General features: G+C 40.0%; 1 protein-coding gene across 1 annotated transcript in view; it reads left to right on the top strand.

Annotated features, from left to right (window-relative positions):
- LOC134224292 (pyrokinin-1 receptor-like) overlaps positions 1-21,224 on the top strand; it is a 220,522-nt gene that overhangs the window by 108,291 nt on the left and 91,007 nt on the right. The gene's annotated exons all lie outside the window — the stretch shown is intronic.

The following is a 21,224-nucleotide window of genomic DNA, read 5'->3' as shown; positions in this document are numbered from 1 at the left end:
CCTTCAGCAATTCCTTTCGAAACTCCTTTGCAAAACATTTCAGGCTTTCCTGTAGAATTTTGTTTGAGAATTCATTAAGCTTAATTTTATTTTCTGAACACCCTTCAGAAATTCTTTCCACTCCAGGAATTCCCTCCAGGGATAATTGAGAAATTTACGCCATTATGGGAGACTAGGGAGAATTTATTCCCTTTTCTCTTTTCCGATGTATCACTTCCAAATACAATTGTACCAACACGGTTTTCGCACAGACTTTCATACAATTTAACTTTACTGATGTGTGACAGTCTGTAAATTGTTGTTGCTATTGATACACAATCAATTTTTTGGAGTGCTGTCAAAAGTCAAATTTTAAAACATTTGAGAATTGATCCTTCGGTTTGGTTTGAATAAAAGAATTTGGTTTGATAAAAGTAGAAAGTTGTTTTTAGATTTTTTAAATAATTTCCCTCCAAAGTACGTAGATTTTTCGACTTGCTGTGCGTATTCATGAACGATTTAAGTTATGAAACCTTAGAATTTGGAGAGATTTGATCCCCTTTCTATGATATCTACTCGTTAAATATTTTTTCGAGCCAACCCTTCATCAAATCAGACAAATCTACGACAAAGTAGCTGCCTGAGAATAATTTCATATTTATTGAATTTTTTTTGTAGAATTTTTGTATGGGTGAATTGAGGCAACAATTTAAAATTCATATGACCTAAAATTGGGATAGAATGTTGAAAAATGTAATTAGTATATTTATGGTTTTGTGCTGTGAAAAAATGATAGTATTTGGTCATTATTAGGAGAAGTTGTTCCAATTTTGCGTGGCCACTAAAAAATCTTATGGAGGGTCAAAACACACAAACTGTCCTGTAAAATAAATACTCTGAAAAAAGGGATTTTCGAAATGGTTTCTAAATGAAATGTCAAAAGAACTTCCAGATGAAATTTCCGAAGGAACCCTTGCAGTAATTTTTGAATGATTACTAGAAGAATTTCGAAATGAACTTATGAAGAGATTTCCAAAAATATTTCTAAGGGAATATCCGAAGGAAATTTCTTATTTAATGTTTGGAGAAATGTTCGAAGGAATTCCGGAAGAAATTTTGTGAAAATTCCCAAGTCAAATTTCAAGGGAATCCCAAAATTTTTTACTTGATTTTCGGAAGGGATTTCTAAAAGAATTACTGAAATAATTTATTTGATAAAATCTTGAAATAATTTCTGATACAATTCATTATAAAAAACTAAAGGAGTTCCTAATTCAACTTCGGGAGAAATTCCTAAATCAATTCCCAAAGGAATTTATAAACAAATTTATAAAATGAATTATCCTGAAGAAATTGAATAAAAATGAATTATCCTGGAACAATTTCCGTAGGTATTCTTAAAGGAATTCCTAAAAGATTTTCCGAAGAAACTTCAAAAAGAATTTCAAAAGATATCCCAAAAAGAATTTGCAAAGGAATTCGCGAAGAAATTTTCGGGGAAATTCCGAACGCTATTTCCGAAAAAAAATTGGACTTTACTAGGAGTTCCTGCAGAAATAACAGAAAGATATCTTCTAAAATCATTTTCGAAGGTATGCCTGAAATAATTTGTCTAGGTATTCCTGACGGAATTTTCGAAGGATTTTCCATAAGTATTTCCTCATAATTTTCCAAAATAATTCCTAAGTGAATTTCCAAAGGAATTTCTAAAAGAATTCGTCAAGGAATTTTCGAACGGAATTTCTAAAAGAATTCGTCAAGGAATTTCCGACATTCTTAAATTACTGTAAGAAATTCTTTGCACATTCATCCACGAATTTATTCAGATTTTTTTGGGATTCCTTCTGAAAATCCTCCGAAAATTACTACGGAGATCCTTAGAAAAGTCCTCATAATATTCATTCGAAAATTCAGAGAAGGAATTATAATGTCCCGGGCTGCGATATGGTGAGTTGACATCCGGGAAGGGGCGCCTAACATAGCTCTGGTCCTCACAAGTTCCAATACTCACGCTTCCACGGGTCTTCCGATGACAATTGACCGCCAGCTAAGGGTTGCGTACTTAGCTGGTAGTGCAGCCTGGGCACTGTTGTCCTTCTGACATCAGCTAGAGTAAGAGGGTGCGTACTGTGGGGTCTGCCTAGGATGTGGTGGGGTTCGACAGTGGGCTCTGTTGAACTTCTATAAAAGCTGCATGTGTCCCCAAGCAGGCCCTATCAAAGCGACCGTGTGCCGCTCAAAGCGCACTAGCCTAGTCCTGGTGTTGGGTGGGACTTTAAACAAATTTGACCCGACTGATCGAGCGTCTGTCCACCAAGGAGGTGCGGCTCCAACAGCGTCTGTTCTGGCATCCAGCGGCTGAGTATGAAATGCTATTCCCCGGAAGCTATACCTAAGATGGCAGCCCCATCCCGGTGGATAGGGAACCTTGGGCCAACAACCTACTGTTCCCGAAACATCAATTTGTTCGAGAATCCGATAATGAAAGAATACGGACTGATTTTACGGCGACGACTCTTAGCGCGAAACAACGGACACGAATAGGAACATGGAACGTTTTAACCCTAGCCCAGCAGGGTAAATTGGCACAACTTGCCAATGAGGCACGCCGCATGAAGCTTGAGATCCTGGGACTGAGTGAAGTCCGTTGGCCAAACTTTGGAGAACACAGAACGCCGTCGGGACAAGTTCTGCTATACTCTGGTTTACGAGGTGAACATGCTCCCCGGCATCGCGGAGTTGGCTTCCTACTAAGCGCTCAGGCACACTCTGCGCTTATGAAGTGGGAACCTATAAGTGAAAGCATAATCGTTGCCAGATTTAGAACACGGGTCCGAAACCTTACTATAATCCAATGTTATGCGCCAACCGATGCTGCCGATCTGCAAGACAAAGAGAACTTCTACAGTCAACTCAATGCCGTCGTAGATAGAATTCCGAAGGGTGATATCAAGATCTGTTTGGGCGACTTCAATGCGAAGATCGGATCCGACAACTCGAACCATGAGCGCATTATGGGACGCCATGGTCTCGGAGAAATGAGCGAAAACGGAGAGCTGTTCGCAGAATTTTGTGGTAATAACGACATGGTGATCGGGGGATCGCTCTTCCCTCATCGACCGGTTCACAAGGTCACGTGGGTCTCCCGTGACGGCTTTACAGAAAATCAAATCGACCACATCTGCATCAGCCGAAAATGGAAACTGAGCCTTCTTGATGTACGGAATAAACGTAGTGCCGATATCGTGTCTGATCATCACCTCCTCATCGGCGAAATACGCCTGCGCATTGCGCGGATTCGTCGGCAGGAGGAAAGAGTTGGACGACGATTCAACACACGCCGACTGGAAGATGCCACGGTGAAACGGTCCTTCGTTGAAGAACTGGAGACGCGTGCTGCAGATATTCCGGAAGGTGGCAGCGTGGAAGACCAATGGACCGCCATCAAGAATGTCTTCATCGCCACCAGCGAGAACAATCTGGGCGAACTACGCACCCAGAGAAAACAATGGATCACCGATGAGACCTGGAGGAAGATAGAGGAGCGAAGAGAAGCCAAAGCCGCGATAGAGTGATCGAAAACCAGAGGAGCCAAAGTCTTAGCCCGTCAACGATACACGGCTCTTGAGAAGGAAGTAAAACGCTCATGTCGACGGGACAAGCGAGCGTGGGCAGACTCTCTGGCCGACGAAGGAGAGAGAGCCGCCGCAACCGGGGACATTCGCCTCCTCTACGATATCTCACGACGCTTAAGCGGGGCAAAGATGAATGCAACGATGCCTGTGAAAGACGCGAATGATCAGTTATTGACCGACCCAACTGACCAGCTGAAACGGTGGTTCGAGCACTTCGAACAACTTTTTCAAGTGCCAACCAGGCCATCACCACCTCGGCATGATCTGCCTAGGATCCGACGTATAACACGTGTCAATACCGAAGCTCCATCACTGCTAGAGATTCAAACAGCCATCCAAAGCATGAAATCGAATAAAGCCCCAGGGTCGACCGCATATCAGCCGAGATGCTCAAAGCTGACCCCATGACATCCGCTCAACTACTGCATCGTTTATTTCGTAATATCTGGGACACCGCAACTTTCCCGGTCGACTGGATGCAAGGTATCTTAGTGAAGGTGCCCAAAAAGGGTGACCTGACTGTATGCGATAACTGGCGAGGCATTATGTTGCTGTGTACCGTTCTCAAAGTTCTGTGCAAAATTATCCTAGCCCGGATTCAGGAGAAGATCGATGCGACTCTCCGGCGGCAGCAAGCCGGATTCCGTGCCGGAAGATCCTGTGTGGACCATATTGTCACTCTCCGCATCATTTTGGAGCAGGTCAACGAATTCCAAGAGTCCCTTTACTTGGTATTCATTGACTACGAAAAAGCTTTCGACCGTCTCAATCACGAGAATATGTGGGGCGCCCTGAGACGCAAGGGGGTTCCTGAGAAAATCATCGGCCTCATCGAAGCACAGTACGAGGCCTTTTCGTGTAGAGTGCTGCACAATGGGGTCCTGTCCGACCCTATCCAGGTCGTAGCTGGTGTGAGGCAAGGATGTATTCTATCACCGTTACTGTTCCTCATCGTAATCGATGAGATTCTGGTAGATGCGATTGACCGTTAACCAAATTGCGGGCTGTTATGGCAGCCTATAACCATGGAGCACCTAAACGACTTCGAACTGGCGGATGACGTTGCACTACTCGCGCAACGGCGCTCTGATATGCAGAGTAAGCTCAACGACCTTGCCGATCGCTCCTCCTCGGCATGTTTAGTCATCAACGTCAACAAAACCAAATCGTTGGATGTAAACACGGTGACTCCTTCCAGTTTCACAGTAGCCGGGCAACCAGTGGAGAATGTCGAAAGCTTCCAATATCTTGGTAGCCAAATGGCGTCAGACGGCGGTACCAAGATCGACATAGGCGCACGGATCAAGAAAGCAAGGGCTGCCTTTGCGAGTTTAAGAAATATCTGGAAAAACAGGGAGATAAGTGAACGCACCAAAATACGAATTTTCAACTCTAACGTGAAATCTGTGCTGTTATACGCTAGTGAAACATGGTGTGTATCAGTGGAGAACACTCAACGGCTGCAGGTGTTCATTAACAGATGCCTGCGGTATATAATTCGGGCCTGGTGGCCTCACAACTGGATCTCAAACAACGAACTCCATCGTCGTTGTCACCAGAGGCCGATATCAACTGAAATTCGGGATCGGAAGTAGGGCTGGGTCGGCCACACTCTACGTAGGGGCGGAAACGAAATCTGTAAGCAAGCATTAGACTGGAACCCAGCGGGACATCGCAGCAGAGGCAGACCCAGAGGCTCGTGGCGGCGAAGCCTCAATAAAGAAATAAAAGAAGTCGACCGAAATCTAACCTGGCAACAGGTTAAAGCGATAGCCGGGCATCGCTCAGGATGGAGATCTTTCAAGTCGGCCCTTTGCACCACCGGAGGTGTACAGGATCCATAAGTAAGTAAGTAAGTAAGTTAGGTCTTACGAAAGGGCTACTTACAGCAGACACACGAACTTCTGTGTTTGACCGGCGGCGTATTTCTCTTCCGGCTTTTCTATGCGGGCGGAATAGCCTGTAATGAGCGGGTGGTGGTTGATTTATGCAGGGAAATGACAAACGCATGTGGCACTTATGGCTCTCTCCTCTTCTAGGCTATTTGCCGATAGATTTTCTTGTTGTTGGGCCGTATGATAGCCGATCAACACACGACCGTTGAGTGCCACCAACTTTAACCACTTCTGGGTCCAATGTAGCCGCGAAACACCGCACTAACCGTCAAACGAAATTTTTCGTCCACTCAATCGCTTCCCGGTGCAACTTTCTGCCGGCCAGACTTGTGCTTGTTGCTTCTCGTTGGCGGAAACTGAAAATGTCAAAATGAGTTATCGGCTTTTCCTTTCTATGTTTTCGTTCCTCCTATCGCAGGGGTGCACTGTGTGATTGCGCATTTCAAGTGTCGATTGGTTTTCGAGCAAAATACAATGAACGAGATCGTGTTTCGTTTAAGGTGATTATAGAATGAAGCCAGAAATCGGCCATTTTGTAAGCCACGTGCTTTTCCAATATTTTTTTCAAGCTCACTAGATGAAAGAACAATAACGCGTATGGAGCTGAAATAATGGTAGATCGATTGCTTAGTTATGCTGAACAATCATAATTTGAGTTTCGGCACTGTACGAGAACTATTCCTCCAGATTTGGGCTTTTTGAAATGTATGTAGATAAGCGTGTGGTGAATTTGAAATTCACCACGGGCTTCATTCTATAATCACCTTAATTTCATAACTTACTCCTTATGATTTGATAAATCGAGTAATGGCGTTTTGCTTAGGCGTGCGTGGCGATTGTTTCATGTGTGTTTACAGCTAATTGACGAACATGTAGTGACTCATTATAGTTAAACAAAACTAAACGTAACACAGTCAATTTCCAGCTTTGGGGCAGCTTGGAGCAAATCACCGCACACTAATCACCGGATAGTAGATCAAAAATAGGTTTCAATACATGATTCTAAATCGTTCCCGAATTGTTCCCGAAAAAACCCAGATTAATCCACCTAGCAGTGATGGAGCCTTTCTCGTGAGTTTTAAAAATAGTATTTTGGCCATAACTTTTCAAAGCAAATCGGTTAAGGATAAGTGCCTAAAAAATGAGTGAGAAATTTTTACGCGCACGGTTTTGGTATAAAAAAATTGTATTTTGGCCATAACTTCTGAGCCCATAGTCCGATCCGGCCAATTTTCAATAGGAAACAATGGGACAGTACTATGCGTCTAATGCAAATCGGTAAAGTGCCTGAAAAATGAGTGACATTTTTGCATAGTTTTGCGCACACACACACATACATACATACACACATACACACACACCTCAATTCGTCGATCTGAGTCGATCGGTATATAACACTATGGGTCTCCGGGCCTCCTATGAAAAGTTCACTTTCGGAGCGAACATATAGCCTTTACGTATACTTTGTATACGAGAAAGGCAAAACTTTAGTCAAATTATCTTTTCCCATACAAATTTGTTCGGGAGATGCTTTACAGCATTAACTTCAACAAGCCACCAAAAATGAAATTTACAAGCTACAATCATTAAATTTTGGAATCAGTTCATTTAATATATGTGTGAAATTAAAAAAAAATACGAAACGAACGAAAAAAAATTTAAGGTTTTGTCCGGGTTTCCGCCATTGTGCAACGGGGAGAATTTTTTTCCAAATATCCCAGGAGGAGCTCCCGAAAGAAATTCTGGAGAATTTTCGGGAGAAATTTTAGAAGAAACTCCTGAAGGAATTGACAAATGTACTTCAGAAATAATTTTCGAACGAATTCTTGAAGGAATTTCCGAAAAACAAACTGAATACATTTTTAACAAAAATGTCTGAAGGAATTGTTGGAGGAATCCACGAAAGAACTTCCAATGGAATTTCCAAACAAATACCTATTAGAATTTTCATAAGAATTCCTAGATTTCTAAAGGGATTCCTTCGAATATTGCTTCAGGAACTCCTGCAAGAATTTGTTCAGGAACATCTAAAGGCATTCTCCTGGACTTCTACCTGGAATTTCTCCGGGAGTTCCTTCGAAATCCGGACAGTAGTAAAACAAAACCCTGTTTTGAATCTGGCATTGAAATATCTGGATTGCAGTCGATCCGTCATAATACTTATTCGGATATTCTCAAGAATTCTTTGGGAATTTACTTTAGGAGTTGCTTCGGGAATTTCTCCAGTATTCATCCATGTGATATTTCATAAATTTATTCAAAAGTTCGTTCGGAAAACCCTTTAGACATTTTTTTCCTGAAATTAATTCGATAAGTCATCCAGAAATTATTTCAGACATACCTTCAAAAAATCCTCCAGGAATTCCATCGTATATTTCTTCTCTCTCCTAAAAGAAATTTCTTCAAAAAACCCTCCGCAATTGAAAAAAGAAATACCTTCAAAAATGTGTCGAATAATTCGGCCAGGTATCCGATAAAAAATCCATACCCTCGGCTCCCGTAATTCCGTTGGAATTTCTTTCAGGTATCTAAAGAAATTTCCGAAGGATCTCCTGAAGGAATTTTCGAGATTCTCTTTCTCAGTGCATTCCTCCAAGATTTTTTTTTCGGCAAATTATCAGGAAATTACTTCGGAGATAGATCCAGAAATTCTTTTGGAAATGCTTCAGGAAATTCCTTCGAAAACTACTATACGAAATTTAAAAAAAAAAATCCTCTAGGAATTCTAGCGTTCTGGTAATTTCTTCGGATTCCCTCCAAGAGTTTTTAGAAAACTCTTCCAGAAATTCTTTAACGAATTCTTTGAAGAATTTCTTCGGAAATTCTATTTGAAATTCCATCGGAAATTCATTTGGAAATCTGGTCGAAGCTCCCGCAAAAAACCTATGGAAAGTGTTTTAGGAAAACCTTCCAAAATTCCTGTTGGAAAATTTCTTTACGATTTCTTTTGGAAACTTCTTTTGAAATTTCTGCGAAAATTGGCTTAGCAAATCCATCGAACTTTTTTTACAGAATTTTCTGCAGCTATCATTTCAACAATTTTGCAAAGAAATTCTTCCAATATTCCTTGGCTCAAGAAGAATTGGGCGATAAAAAGAGCTTTCTGAATGATTTACCACCGGCGGTGTGTCGTCTGTTTCTTTCCGTCCTTCGGTAAATTGTGATTGTGGCAGTGCAACACCGAGAAATAACACAAACACTCATACACTCCCCCCTTAAGAAATCCCTTCGGAAACTCTACACAGAAATTCTTTTTGGAGTTCCTACGAATTTTCTTCAGAACTTCATCAAGGAATTCTTTCGATTTATTTAGAATTTTCTTCGGATATTCCTCCATAAATTTAATTTAAAATTCCTTGAAGCCTTCGGATATGCTTTAAGAATTGTTTTAGGTATCATTCGGAAATTACTTTAAGAGTTCTTTTGGGAACTTTATCTTGAAATTCATTGAAATTTTTGTTAGAAACTCTTCCAAATATTCCTTCAGTATTTCCTATTTTATTCTTCGATAAATTCCCGAAAAAAAATCTTCCAACAAAATTTCTGAAATTATTCCTGCAGGAATTTAATAAGAAATTTCATATGGTTTTATTGAATGGATTTTCTAAGGATTTCCTGGAAAGTTTCCAAGGCATTTCCGGAGAAATTTACAAATGCCTTTCCAGAGAAATTCCCGATTTTTTTGTCAAGAGGAATTCGAAAAACATATTCCGACGAAATTTTGATATCAATTTCTGAACAAATTCCAAACGTTATTTCCGAAGGTATCCCTTAAACAATTTCTGTAGTTATTTCTGAGGAATGAATATCCGAATGATTTTCCTCAGATATTTCCGAAGAAAATTTTAAATGAATTGCAAAGCAATTCCTAAAGGCATTTCCTAAACAGTTTCTAACATAATTTCTTTAAAAAATTCTGAAAACATTCCTATAAGAACTCGTTGAAATGATCTGAGTTGCTTCTTCGAATTTTCAAAGAAATACCATGAGAAATTTCCATAAAAATTTCTGGAGTTTTCTCCTAAGTATGCAAAAATGCTGATACCCCACCATTACCAGAGCTCTGGCGTGTGGAACACCTCACCGAAGTGGCCCATCGAGAGACGGCGCCAACCGTCGGATTGTGCCTTAATCCAAGTCGGCGTATATAAAGATGTAGATGTTACATTGTTACATGCACTTAGCTAATATGCGAGGAAAATGATTTATTGTTACAAACGTTGGAAATTTGATAATCTAATAATAGATACAAAATGTCTTACCTTCGTCAAAACTGTTTTGGAAATACCTTTATGGAGCTGCATGAACAATGACGTAACACTTCCTCGAGCACTTTACTGCGAACCCACCGGGTGCCAGTGAGAAATAGTTTCCCGGTTGCTATTCATGAGGCCGTTGATAAGGCACATGACAATTTACAACTTGTTCATGCGTGTAGATAGCCTCACCCCGCCGAGACACCATCATCATCATCATCATCATCATGAGTTTCCGGCATAAAGTTGTTATTCTAATCCGAAACATTAGGCTTATAACCGAAATCCCTTTTGATGAGGCTTAGTCCGCCGTAATTAATTGAAAGGGATACGAAAAGTTTTACCAATCTCTCTTTCCACCCAATCAAATGAAGTTTTGCACAGACTGTTGTGACATTCTAAGAAAATGTGTCCCATAATCATCGGTCCGGTGCTCAGTGTGGAATTATCTAATTATCCATCGGATCTAACATTCAGATTAGGTCACCCCCACTTAAAATTACCACATTCCACACGTGATAGAAGCAACTAGAATCGAGTAAATTATATTTTTCTATAGGATGTTGAGCCAACGACATGTGTAACTTGAATACCTGGTGTAAAACTTAAACAATGACATTACGGTTGAATGAAAAAACATGAATTCGCAACAAAAGCAAGAAATATTCCTTTCAGTTTGTGAAAGTTAATCTAGACTGAATTATTTTATGAGACCTGTTGATTATACATCTTAGCTTTACTGAAAAAAATCCTCAAACTCTCTGGGGAAACTATTTCAACTGTTGCAACGAAACTCCTTCCCCAGTAGGGAAAACATTTATCGCCCCAACCGGATCAACCTCAAATGCTTTGGAAGTAACTTTTTTTGTGAAAAACTATTCTAGGGGACGGTATGGTTCGACAGAGATAACGGTTGAACGCAATGCAGCTCTATCTCTTATCAAGATGGGTTGCCACCGCCGTCCCCGTTTTGGATGGTACAGCAAAAGGGGGGAAATAGTTCATTGCAATTCACTTCCATCGGAAGTGCTGTACAGCAGCGACGAAGAATGATGCACACAAGCTTACATAGTTTTGAGGTTTTGAGCAACAAGGAACGGGGTAAACTGTTTCGATGAAGCAAGTTCAGTAGGGCGGAAAACAACAAGTTGGTGCTCCTATGCTTTGTTGGTATTACAGATGAATCAACAAGACTCTCAATTAATTCCGATTGTGTTCGCTTTTTGTCATACAACTTTTGAAACTCGAATTGTTTTCCCTAGTGCAGTGGAATGAAGCGACTGAGATAAATTTTAACCCATAATCTAATTCAACGTAGAACTTTACAACGCTTATTGTATTTTAGGTTTTTAACTTACATTATTAGTTTTCCGAAATTCCCTTCGAATCAAGGCTCTGACACCCCGGATAAAAATGTACCATTGGAACAACGATTCATTTACCATACAATGTACAGTATACAATAGAACATATTCCTGTTTGATGGTTGCACATGTTGTTTTCATTTATGGTAATTCTCTTGAAGAGTTTCCAGTCATGTCGATCAGGAAAATCACACTTGCCTTGGCATCGTAGCATCGCCGTCTTGAACATGTCAGGGGATGCATTTATTGCGCCCTCCAGTGCAGTGCTTCATTCGGGATACCTTCTGGTAGGGTTTCCATTCCCGGAAACGATTTCCCGGGTTTCCCGATTCCCGGGATTTAAGTATCAGTTTCTCGAATTTCCGGGAAATGAACAACATACTAAAATATTTTGTAATAATTGTCTTTTTTTTTAATTTGATGATAACGGATTTTAGGGTATCAATTACATTTTTTTACTAGCTTCATCTCACTATTTATTTCACTTTTGAAGTTTAAGAAGTTTAAGTTACAACTGAAAATGTTACAGAATCATACGGAGAATTCCAACACGTGTTAAAGAGAGACAAAAACCAGTTTGTATCTATCGTTCGTTTATTCAGTAGGTTCAAACGTCGGTAAGCGTTGTGAAGTCGAAATAAAAATTTAGTGTCTGTAGTGAAACAGCAGAGCTATCAATGTTCGCAAATACTGAGGCAATAGCAGTGACCGCTTTGGAAGGTTTGTCCTATTATTGTAAAAGGTTATTTAAGACCTTTAATCCTTTTTGATTCAATTCCGAACAGATTCGTATTCCGCAGACTCGTTTGTGTTTTGAGATATTTCTGAAATATTTCATTTGAATATTTTATAATATTGGTGGGCTAACAGATCTTGATGGAAAAATAGATTTTATGTCTTTAGTATGCGATACAACTGTCTTACAACAAATACTCACAAAACTTTTGCAATTTGATGCGTTTTAGGTGCTGTTCGGCATTTCAAGCAAAGTTTGACTGAAAAAATGTTATAGTCAGGATCATTAAAGTACGACAATCAAGCACTCGCCTGACAGCTCTTTTTTATTTCGAATGGAAGAATTCTCATTTCAAATATTTTATCTGCTTTAAATACAAAACGTGTTCAAGTGGACGTACATGAATAAAAATGTTTTATCCTTCAAAGTTGACCAGAAGATTCTATGCACTAAAAAAAATCGTCGAGTATAAGAATAGTTTATGTTAGGAATATTTTGGCAATAATAAAAGAGAATCTCTCGAAGTCGTCGTTGTCCAAAAACTGAAAAAAAAATGCGGATACAACTTGAAAAAGTTTTTTTTAAAGAAATGTGGAGAAGTAGCACATAGTGGAGCTCATCAGGACCCTGCAGATCTTACTCTTGATCCAGAGCAGATGCTGATACTTATGACATGGCGAACGTTTTATAGAAGGAGTAAACGCTTTTCGAACCGAACAAAATCTTTCTCAGGCTTGCAACAACTCTCGCATCATTTGAGGACAAAATAGCAAGCCTCCCTGATGTCGAATGTATATTTTCAAAACCATATTTCACGACAAAATTTAAACTACGATTTTATAAAAGACAGGAAACTGCGATTTTGAATTATATTCGAGAGTTTTTTTATTTCCCGGGATCCCGGGAAATCCCGGGAAATTATTATTTCATTTCCCGTTTCCCGGGAAAAATGGAAGCCCTACCTTCTGGTCCCGGTGCTATGCTACTGTCTAGAGTTTTAGAAATTTTTGAAACTCTTCACAACTTTTGGAGTACTGGTGGCCAGGGTCTCGTGGCATGTTGTGGGAACAGTACCTTTGGGCCTAAAGATCAATATATATGGCCAGATAGTTTTGAGATATTCTAGGTGATCCAAACCGAAGAAGCTTGGATATGTATTCAACCATGTCCATAACATACTCCAGAAGATCATATGACATGGTTTGATGGTTTTGGAAAATCCTGGGTTATCCAAACCGTCCTTGAGTTCAGAACTTGCGACTTATTTGAAACCTTCTAGCAGACATATTGTCACTATGAATGGGGTTCCAATTAATTGGTCTAGCGAAGCCAAATATTTAGGACTTCTGCTGGACCATAAGTTAACTTTTAAAAATCACATTGTATGCCTTTGCGCCAAATGTAACAAATATATTAAGTGTCTATATCCACTTATAAAGAGAAAATCAAAAATCTGTCTCAAGAAAAAACTTTTGATTTACAAACAAATTCTTAGACTTGCCATGTTGTATACTGTGCCAAAATGGACTAGTTGCTGCAATACTAGAAAGAAGGTACTTCAGAGGATTCAAAATAAAACTTTTGAAAATGATTCTGAAGTTGCCTCCGTGGTATTTTATTTATTATCAGACTAAGGCCTGAGTGGCCTGTGCTGCGCATAAAAGTTTTCTCCATTCAGCTCGGTCCATGGCTGCACTTTGCAAACCAGGCATTCTGCGGAGGGTCCGCAAATCGTCCTCCACCTGATTGATCCACCTTGCCCGCTGTGCACCGCGCCTTCTTGTTCCCGTCGGATCGTTGTCGAGAACCATTTTCACCGGGTTACTGTCCGACATTCTGGCTACGTGCCCAACTTACCGCAGTCATCCGATTTTCGCGGTGTGAACGATGGATGGTTCTCCCAACAGCTGATGCAACTCGTGGTTCATTCGCCTCCTCCACGTACCGTCCGCCATCTGCACCCCACCATAGATGGTAGGCAACACTTTCCTTTCGAAAACTCCCAGTGCGCGTTGGTCCTCCACGAGCATCGTCCAGGTCTCGTGTCCGTAGAGAACTACCGGTCTAATAAGCGTTTTGTAGATAGTCAGTTTGGTACGGCGACGAACTCTATTCGATCGGAGCGTCTTGCGGAGTCCAAAGTACGTACGATTTCCAGTCATTATGCGTCTTCCAATTTCTCTGCTGGTATCGTTATCGGCGGTCACCGGTGAGCCCAAATACACGAATTCTTCAACCACCTCGATTTCATCACCACCGATAGAAACTCGTGGTGGGTGGCTTACATATCAATGTAGTCGGCGAAACCAAATAACTGGACGGACTTCGTGAAAATCGTACCACTCGCGTCAATCCCTGCCCTTCGTATATACTGCCTCCGTGGTAATACTGCCGCTAACCGCAAGTCGAGCACATCTGTACATGGGCCTCCATATACAGATGTGCTCGACTTGCGGTTAGCGGCAATATAGTACCAATGAACTTCATAGAATTTCTAATATTGAGACATTGCAACAAATGTCCAACAAAATAATTTCCAGTTTTAGACAAAAATCGTTGCAATTTTCTATTGCAACGATTAGCGCCTTGTACCCTTTGTATAAATTAGGTTGGGTTCAGTTTAAGTAGAAAACATTGTAATTCCTACATGGTTCAATTCAACCAGAGGAAATATCCTTACTGCCAGAGGCAATTGAAATGTATTCTAAATAATAACTAAAAACGTAACATAGCAATTAAGGATGATAGTGTTAAGAAAACACGGAACACCTAGTCTAAGAGATGAATGCATGTATTAGATAATTAGCAAAAAAAAACTAATTTAAATCAGTACCGTTGCTGATGAAGAATGTGTATAGCCGCCAGACATTCTAAATACTCACGCTCCTCTAATGTGGACGTGTACAATACACATGTGGAAGTATTGACTTGAGAAATGGATTGCGAGTGATTTGACTATGCGTCCAATTTGGGAATCTCGAGCTCGTTCAGTAGCCGCTAGGTTGCGAAGGCCGACGGAGGTCCTTCGTAGCTTAGTTGGTTAAAGCACCAGTCTAGCGTACTGTAGGGTCATGGGTTCGGTCACGTGTCGCGGTTTGTGACAGTTGTGGCAGACAATAGACATTTTGCCACCTCGATGGTTTTTTCTCTTCTCGCTTTTGATCTTCATTTTTTTTTTAAATTAGTTTTTTTTTTGCGTTTTTTGTGTTAACTTTGCACCGTCGTGTGTCTTCTTCTTATTTTTACTTGGATTCGTCTATGGATCGTCGATTCGGGTGCAACAGCACACATGTGTTCTGATCATTCGTTTTTCGATGACTTGAAGCCAAGCTCGGGGGTTTTCATTACGTTGGCGGATGGAAAGCGTTGGTGAAAGAAGTTGGTTGCGGACGTCTGTTTTGCCAAAACGAGAATGGAGACCAACAAGTGGTTACTCTTTCAGACGTCTACTATCGGTTGGAAGATTGGTTGCCAAGGGAGTGGAAGTAATATTCTGCAATCATAGGGATTACGTGATCCAACAAGACGGGCTCGTAGCGGCGCCAGCGAAGACAACTGGTGGGCTGTACCAATTGAAGATTTGCAAAGAGCAGGGTATGCTGATATCGTACCACAAGAAGAACTAGCATCAAAAATTAGGTAACCGTGACGTAGAAGCGATACAGCAGACAGTGTGTCAGCATCCAGAAGTGTGGCGTATCGAAGACATGTGAGTGTTGTGTAGAAGGAACAAATTCTCGACTGCCTTCCCCAGGAAATTGGACAGACATTCTTCCAAAGTTCGTGGCATTGTTCACACGGATATCTGTGGGTCGGTGAAAACGGTGTCTTACCGCACGGCTAAGGAGGGCCCCCAAGATGGACAGTCAATGTAGTCTAAACTAAGCACTTTTCAATTATGAACTGCAAGCACCTTCCTTGCCTTAGCCGTGCGGTAAGACAAATCATAACAAGCCATGATAACAAATTTATCAAACTTGTATACAAGTACGAAAAAAACAGAATCGGATAGGCAGCGAAAGTTGCCATAAAAAAGAGCATGACAATGAAAGTACCGAACAATGCAATAATGTTGGCAGAAGTGCTTTCAACCGCTCGGGATTCGCACCCATACAGTGCACGCACCCCATATAGTATGAGCATACCATATGCGAGCCTTTTCGGTAAGTGATGTACTTTCTTCACACGTGGATTCTCGATAGTTAATCGGATAGGCAGCATCATCAGAGCCAGTGCTCTCCGCATTTGGAGCTTTCTAAAAGAAATTTATCATGTGGTATAACATCTCAAATCAGTTCTCTATCATGATAGCTTGCGAAAACAATCTCTCACGGTATGCTACATATCGTATATGTATACAGAGATGATAAGTGAGAGACAAATTTCACCAGAGAGCCCAGAGAATCGTTCATGATTCGACTCGCGATTCGCAACAGTGCATGATTTTTACGCGGTCTTCTTCTGTTCGCTTTCGATCCGACAGGTACGAAAAAGCCGGGGAGCATAGCGAGCTAGGTGGGCGGTTTTGATTTCTCACTTTTAGCTTCTCACTCTTTTTATTTTCCTTTTTCTCATTCATTTCTCGCTTCTCACAGTGAGAATTAAAATGAGAATTGAGAAGCAGACATCTCATATCTCACTTCTTACTTCTTACTATGAGAAAAAAAGAGCAGGGAGTGATACGTCTCACTTCTCATTGTGAGGAGTGTGAAGTCAGAAGTCTGACTACGAGCAAACGATTTTTTTCGCAATATTAGATTATTTTCTTCCATTTAGGGAAAATGATGTATTTTGGACATCTGTATATATTTTGGACTTTTGGCCATATTTTGCGTGTTTTTTCTGCCTAACTTCCTCTAAATAAATAGGAATAGTATTTGCTTTTTTAGTGATCACATTTCTAACCATATTTATGTAATAAACTAAAGAAAATATAGTCAAAAGTCCAAAAATATTCAAATGTCCAAAATACCATCGCTACCCTACTTCCACTATGATAAGTGAATATCAATCTAAGAAAATAATCTTTTAATTATGTTTCCCCTAAGACTCAAGCTCAAACATTATTTTAAAAAAATCGATCAAATTATATTTTCGGGTGAACTACGTTTTGGCCAAATGACCTGTATATTTTCGACCATATGACCCATTCATTCAGTCGTAAGTCATTTTCTGGCAAATGACATTTCCATCCCAATAATTTCTTTACCTTAATGGTTTTTGGGTCTAATAACCGTTTCGGCCGTCTAGAATCTATTAGATGACTTTCGGCCTAACGTGTTATTTGGCGTAAAATGGCTTTCGGCCAAATGACTTTTGAACGACTTTTAGCCAAATAAGCCTTCCCATCCACAGATAACTCATTCCAAATTATTATCGAAATCCAATCAAATTTACACGAAAAAATAATTTGACATTCCGCGGTAAATAAATTCGAATTTCCTTGGGAAATTCCTAACCTGGCGCCGTTATTGACCCAGTTAAAGTTCAGCTTGCGGAATGTGTACAATGCAGATGGAATGTTAATCCCAAGTCCCATCTGTTGGTTCTCTGTGTAACTCTGCTAGGTCTGATGAAGCAACTATGAATTGTACGACCATCTCATGCTCAAAATTCAATTCGTTGAGTTATTATAAATATGTACTTCAATGACGTCCCTTTGCGTGTGCTACAAAAATTGACATCGCTACGTCTTAGATACTATAGTGCTTGGTGCAGTAATACCTACACACACATACGTCGTGCTTTCACATAGGAGCATTTTAGAAACAGCTACCTCCCGGTGCAGTACTGGAGCGAATTTCATCACTAAAGTAATGAAGCCGCTTTGTATAAATTGCATTCTATATAATTAGGTTGTCTCATTAGAGACATGTGCTTCACCAATGCAGCTACGTATTTCGTTGAGTTTGTACATTTAAGGTAGTTTCGAGCTACGTACTCACAGCTTGACTGTTCATAAATAATTTGGTTTGCCTGTCCTTTGTCGGTTTATGGTTTACTTCATTTTGTCAAACAGCTCGATGGTTTATGAACAATGGTTATCACAAAAGGTACATTTGACATTGATCTTGAATTATTACTTATTTGTAATTGCACTTATGTTTAAACAATGCGTCTCGCATAATTGGGAACCGGGCGGAATATAAGTTTAATGTAACCATTGGAATGAATCGCGATCTTCGAATGTGCATTTTAACTTATTCATCGTACCGAAGCACTCGCTTATAAGAACAGTGCAGCCACCAAAGCCGTTCGGTAAATATGCACAATTTAATATTTATCAGTTCCACTAACAAATGAGAGCAGTCCTTCTAAAGCTGAATGCGAAAGTTGCCATAGAAAAGAGCGTATGACAATGAATGTACCGAACAATGCAATAATGGTTGCAGAAGTGCTTTCAACCTCTTGGAACTCACACCCATATAGTAGACGCACCCCGTATAGTCCTGAGCATACCAAGCGAGCCATTTCGGTAAGTGATGTACTTCCTTCACACGTGGATTCTCGATAGTTAATCTCTTAACCAGAACTAGCTATGCCCACGTTGTACGTATAACACTCATTAGAGCTCATGCAATGTTTAACATTCAGTATGCGTTTGGTAAACGTTCTTAATCCTTCAAGAATGAAAATAACATTACTTGTGCATAATATGTTGGTATTTTTGTTCATAGCAAACGTAGTAACTATACTAGAGCTGTAATTCTAGTGAAAACAATTACACATACCTATAGCATTTTTTTCGAATTCAAAATTTCATCTGGTACATAACTAGCTGTGTATAGAGAAGTGTAACAAAGAATTGGAACGAGTTAAGCATCAGGCAATGGTTTTTATTGTCCTGAAAAATGGCACCAGGGAAAAGTGAAGCATGCAGTGCTTTCCAGATGAAGTGCTACCCGCATACGTGCATGGAAACTCAACATTTGCGAAAACAATGGAAATCGGATACTGCCGCTTTTTTGTGGCGCTGTCTCTAACCACGAGAGCCATAAATAAGAGCACTTCACTCCAGTAGATTATAAATCACATATAGATAGCTCCCATTAGATTAATTGAATTAAATGCTTTCACTTTGAATAATTGGCCGATACATTTGCAGACGTGGGAGAAATACGGCCAATATGCGCCCTCCAAGCAGACCTCTAAGTTTGGTGATTTTTCATCCAAAAATGTGGAAAATCATTTTTTGAGGTGTTTCTCAATAATTCAACAAAAAACGATTTATTTACTATTTTATGTTATATTCAATGTTAGTCGATTTCTAAGACTGATATCAATAAAGCAAACATATTTTAATATTATCTGATGAAAAAAAAACAATTAGGGAAAGGATCTGTAGGGATTGGTGGTGCGTTTCACCAAGCCGGAGCATTTCATACAAATTTCCCCCAGCATTTTTTTCTTTAATGCAATTGATAATTCATCATGTATTCGACGTTTATTGGCGTATCCCCGAAATATATGCCTCTAGGTAGAACTGATAGTATTTGGTTGAACCGATTAAAAATATTTTTTTTGATCTCTAGTTTTAGAACGACGATTATAATACTCTTCATACAAATTATTTTAGTCAACTCTTATAACATATAGAAACAATCAATTTCGCTTTATCTATTAGTAACGTTAGTTGAACTAAGCGGAATGAATAAAGAAATCATTGCCCTTTTTTTATTTCCAAGTCCAAACACATTTATGTTTCATTGGAAAAGTTCTTTTGATTTATCTATGTAGTTGTAAAGTTTGAACGCTGTTTATTATTATCTAACTTGGGGTGTTGGGTTGGGGTGATGTTTCTATGCTTGTGTCATCGAGAGGACAACTAAGTGTGGAATAATCTATTAGCCTTCATGTAAAGTTCTCCCTCCATTCCAATTACTCGAAAACCCGAATCCGGTTGCTTGGAGGATGTAAATTTGTCAACCAACCCATCATCGTTTGATTTAATTATTGTCGGCCAATATTGACTGCTTCCAAAAGAGTATGTGGGAGTGCGCCACCTACTATCCAATTAATGTTCTGGTGAAATTTTTCTTTTAATTTTTAAATTACTTTCTTCCTTCGCAATTTAACTTGTGGACACTGAAATGAGTATTGAATGAATTCTGTTACGCTTATGAACTACAGTAACGATCCATAAAGGAATTATTGAGTTTACAGCATAATATAAATTTTTTTTTTAATTGCATCGGGAGATCTTAGACTTCAATGGTTTGATTACATGCGCTAGAAATGCAGATTTTCCCAAGGTGTTTTTACGCGCTTTTTCAAAATCGCCAGGAATGAGGCAAAACGTAAAAATCACAAAAAAATGATTTTTTTCTTGAAATTATAAAGGGGTCTATCTTTCGGCATAAAACCATTTGGCAACCATTTGATAAATATTGACTGATGGTAGGCATGTTTCGGAAATACTTATTACAGGCAAACGCCTACTCTAAAAAAGGTATCACAATAACTGATTTCCGGACAAACACCTATTTTTATGAAGGGATTTAATCCACCGTTGCATCTAACCGAGCGAACGTTTACCTTCAATGAAGGAATAACATCCACCGATGCCTTATTCCGGGCGAATGTTTATTTTTAAGGAAGGGATTCCATCCATTATTATTATTTATTCAGACTAAGGCCGAAGTGGTCTGTGCGGTATATAAGAGTCTTCTCCATTCGGTTCGGTCCACGTCGCCAACCACGCAGTCTACGGAGGTTCCGCAAATCATCTTCCACCTGATCGATCCACCTTGCCTGCTGCGCACCTCGCCTTCTTGTGCCCGTCGGATCGTTGGCGAGAACCATTTTCACCTGGTTACTGTCCGACATTCTGGCTACGTGCCCGGCCCACCACAGTCGTCCGATTTTCGCGGTGTGAACGATGGATGGTTCTCCCAGCAGCTCGTACAACTCGTGTTTCATTCGCTTCCTCCACGTACCGTCCGCCATCTGCATTCCACTATAGATAGTACGCAGCACTTTCCTTTCGAAAACTCCAAGTGCGCGTTGGTCCTCTACGAGCATCGTCCAGGTCTCGTGTCCATAGAGGACTACCGGTCTAATGAGCGTTTTGTAGATTGTCAGGGATTCCATCCAACGTTGCTTTATTCCGGGCAAATGCCTATTTTTAAAGAAGGGAGCAACCCCATCATTGCCTTATTCCAGGTAAACGTCATGTTTTAAAGAAATATACACACCCATCGTTTACTTATTTTGAGCAACTGTCTACTTCTCAAGAAGCAATTACTTCCACTATTTAGAAGAAAACTCAAAAAATTTTGATTTAATTTTGGCAAACCATGACTCCAATGAAAGATAACAATTATCATTGCGTTATACCTTATGCATGCTTTTTAAGAAAA

The sequence above is a fragment of the Armigeres subalbatus genome, chromosome 1 (genome assembly GCF_024139115.2).
Source record: "Armigeres subalbatus isolate Guangzhou_Male chromosome 1, GZ_Asu_2, whole genome shotgun sequence".
Taxonomy (NCBI): domain Eukaryota; kingdom Metazoa; phylum Arthropoda; class Insecta; order Diptera; family Culicidae; genus Armigeres; species Armigeres subalbatus.
This window is presented reverse-complemented; position numbering and strand designations above follow the sequence as displayed.